Here is a 4,171-nt window from a genome sequence, read left to right as displayed (position 1 = left end):
GTCTTAACAACGGTAGTACCCAAGCTCCAAGATCTGAGCGGCCAAGTAAAAACAATGTGTGCAGGATCTGAAGGATGTTGACTTCCTGGTAGAGGCCATACCAGAAGACGAGCTGCTTAAGAAGAGCATTTTTGCAGAGTTGGATGGGGTACGATGCTACAGTGTGTGGCAAACAACTGAGGGTCGAAATCCATTCTGGCGAAGCACCGATGTTGCGATGGATAAACGCGGTGGCTAGAATTGTTTGAAGCGGACTGTTTGTACTGCAGATTTGTAAGCCTTCGACCATTCTGGGCTCAAACACCAGCTCCATATCCATCACCCGGTTGGCCAGCGCGACAAATCGGCCGGGTAAAGTGGTATGCTGCATTAGTATTGTATTGCTGTCTGGTCTGCGGTCATTACAATGCGGCGCATCTTTTGCTCTGCCATTTGCTTCTTACTTTCATGTCATTAGGGAGGAACCTGAGAAGTCGTTGGGTGCATGAGTCATCCTGGAGCGCCGTTGTGTTGTCTTGCAGCAGCTCTGTTGTCTTCTTGGGTGCCACATGATTCTCATACGCAGAGCTTCGCCAGACTGGGTTCCGACCCCCATTTTTGTCCCGGAAATTCATGCTTTTTCTGGGTATCTGGGCCCGGAAAATCAGAGTGTTCGGCGAATCCCTTGGTGTCTTGCAGCAGCTGTGAAGAAGTGCCTCAACATGGGAGCCGCGCCCACTCGAGGTACTAAACAGCAACATTGAGTAAGACACGATGATTCGGCAAGTGCAGGTACTAGGGTGGCTGGTTATTCTGTGTGTTGCCTGTTGGCCGGTTCCCGGTGGACAAGGGTCAGTGTACCGACTCACTCCACATTGCAGTCAGCCATCAGGCAAAACTAAGGTTGCCTCACCCTGACACAGAGTAACACACAGCCAACAGGTAACACACTGAACAACAATGTCCACGATCAAGCCGTCGTTGTCGAATTTTCAGATTTGAACTGTCTTCAATTTGGTTTGCTTTTTACATGATTGGAGTGGTGTGCTCCTGCAGATCGGCATGCACTTCATGAATCCTCCGCCACTCATGAGCTTACTGGAAGTCATTGGCGGAAAAGCCACCGAGCAGGAGGTAACGGAGCGTGCCTTCTTGCAAACCAGCATTTTGCAACACTATGAAAGTCGCGGATCCAGAGGTCTGACAATACAGGAGTTTTGAGAGCAGAATGGGAGTCAAACCCTGTTCTGGCTGACCACTACAGGAACGAGCATTGTTACGCCTGCCCCTGTCATTTTTTTGGTCTAGATGCCCAAAAATGCATGAATTTGAGGACAGAAAATGGGTGTCGAAACCCATTCTGGCGAAGCTTCTGACGTGAGAAACAGCTAGACCTATCAATGTGCATTGGCTTGCGCCTGTCAATGTGCTCAAGTCGAGCATGCTCGAAGCTATGGACCGCAAACGATGTCAGCACCAAAGGGAAGTGCACTGTCTGCATGCCCAGCACCTTCTGCACCCCCGAGGACTAGGCCGGTGCACTTGACAAACTCTGTAATGAATACGCAGACTTACGACCGCGCACAAGCTCTGGCGCTGCACCTGAATAAGACAGTTTGCTTTTCCGCCGACCGGCCAGTGCGCTCCACCCTACTTTCGTACTACTTTCAGGAGATTTGCAACCGACTGTGGATCATGCCTTCGTGAGGATTGCGAGGTCATCTTTGCGTATGGCTGCAAAGCAGCCGACCTCCGTGTCCCGTGGCCAATCGCTCTGCCCATGCAATTTGAAGTGGTGGTTGTGTTAGTGTGTACGCCGTTTTCTTCTGTCTTTCTTCGGTCCACTCTCGAGGTCCGTATGTGCAGGGCTTCATAGTGAACAGGCTGTTGATGCCGATGATCAATGAGGCCTTTTTTTCGCTGATGGAGGTGCGCACCACCAGCGACTCGCCAGACTGGGGTTCAACCCCCCATATTTGCACCCAAATTCATGCAAATTCAGGCATCACGACCTGCATATTCCAGGGTCTTGACGCGCTCCCCACTGAGGCTCTGTTCCGCTGTACTTATCAACGGGTGCAGATCGACAGATACTGCTCACAACGGTGGGGAGGCGTGCCAGACCCTGTTGTTTGCGGATGATTATGAGCCGTCTGCGCACCAAGACAGATATGTATCTCGATGTATCTAGGTGAGATAGCACCTCAACAGCGTGAGATGGCCTTGCAGCAGCGTTGTAAAATGGTACCTCATACAGCACATAGATAACGGCAGGAAGTAGTCAGCAAGCAACGAACCAAAAGTACAAATGATGTACAAGGTTACTTCAATTTCACATGAATTATGGCAGGTAAAAATCAACAAGCAACCAAGACAGCACATGCAAAGTGATACAGCTCATCGAACGTCAGCGGTCGGAAGGATGCATCATTGTCATACCATCACCCGTCCTAGTGCTTCCAACGATGGCCTGTCACTGTGGAGAGGAGGCGTGCTTGCCATAGCTGTTGTTTTCACCGCTATAGATACCCCTCTGACTCAAGAAGTCACTGAGTTCTTGGCACAGTTGATGGCAATATGTAACTGAGGTTTGCTGGGAAACGCCTTGGATCTTGGTTTTAGCTTCCACAGCGGCAAGCTCAGTGGTTTGCTCGCAGGGAGTCGCATCGGCAGACGACATCGATCTGGGAATGAAGCTAGGTTGTAACTACCCGATGGGCCCTCTGAAACTGGCGGACTTTATTGGTGCGTCTTTGTTGCTCCTTCTTGTGCAAGAAAGCACTTCCAGATGCACAGGAGCGCCATTATGTCCATGTGCCAGAGCCTGCCTGGGAAATGTGCGCCTTTCGTTGCAAGGTAGGACAAATGCCTATCTCACTGACAGAGAAGAATATTGATGTCGTCCAGCCCTACCTTGCACCGTTTGTTCAAGTAAATAGGCCTTCACCGTCTGCTGTGGCAAGCTGTCAAACATTGGCTTAGTTGTTTATGTTAACAGCATCTTACGACGTCTGACGGCTCTGGAAAGAGTGTTATGCGCGCTACTTTGTTTGCGGGTGAATGGTTGGGTGAATGCAGGGCTGGATACTTGCTTGTCGATTATGAAGGTGCTGCGCGATGGCATGGGCGAGGACAAGTATCGGCCATGCCCGTTGCTGGTGCAGTATGTGGATGCTGGATGGCTTGGAGTCAAGACCCGAAGAGGTGTGAGCCAGCTTGATTGCAACCCAGTCACCATTTTGAAAGGAGTCCTCATGAGCGCAATGTGCCACTGTAATGATGTATCTTTTGCCAACACTACGGCATCCTCATGGAAATTGGCAACTCCAAGAACTACACGGGGAACAGTGCTTCTATTGCCGTCTCTTACGGCCAGCGTACCTGACCAGCCTGAAATACCTTAGCCTGACCTGGCATATCTTCTACTTCGTCGATGAATGCATGGTAGTTTGCCAGATCTTCCGTTTTTTAGAAGTCCATCTGGGAGTCACCGATGTTTGTTTGGCATGAAATGTGCAATTAGAAGTGCCTTTGACACATTTACGGACGAAACTAGACCTGAACCGATGATTACCCCTAGTATGTTGTCACTGTGGGTGAGCCTTAGCGTGTGATCCCAGTTGAGGCATTGGCAACAGGTGTATATCAAGTTAATTCTATTCCACGGCAAAAGCTGTTTGGTGTGGCACTGCTTGCTCTCCCATGCTGGATTGGCCCTAGCTATGTGCGGTGTGTCTGCTTGATAGCGAGGCTTTCAAAGCAACACAATCTCAGCAACAACAATGCTTGCTTTTCTGATAAGCTTGTTCATCTCGCTTGTTCTTGCAGGCGTTTACCTCTACCCCGATGGAAAGCACACAAGCGCCGTTTCTTCGGGAGGGGAGAGATTATGATGATGATTGGTACATTGCTTCATCATGGAGACGCTTGATTCCGTCTGGGATGAAGTTTAGCTGCACGTTGAATGTTTGCCAACACCCATGTGGATGCGAACTGCTGCAGGATATCACCGTTGTCGTTTAAACGGGCATTCTTGGCATGGCGAAGATGCTGTTGATAGGCATTCTTTGATTTCTGTGGCTGTATGCTGTTCCCCGGCATGATGGTGATGATGATGTGTGCTTAAACAACGCTATGGCATCCACGTGGACACTGGCAACTTCATGAACTAGTTGGGAATAACATGCATGGG

This window comes from Nuphar pumila, unplaced genomic scaffold (genome assembly GCF_984573655.1).
Source record: "Nuphar pumila unplaced genomic scaffold, dmNupPumi1.hap1.1 HAP1_SCAFFOLD_1510, whole genome shotgun sequence".
In the NCBI taxonomy this organism is placed as follows: Eukaryota; Viridiplantae; Streptophyta; class Magnoliopsida; order Nymphaeales; family Nymphaeaceae; genus Nuphar; species Nuphar pumila.
The sequence above is the reverse complement of the archived record's forward strand: the minus strand, read 5'-3'. Positions refer to the sequence as shown.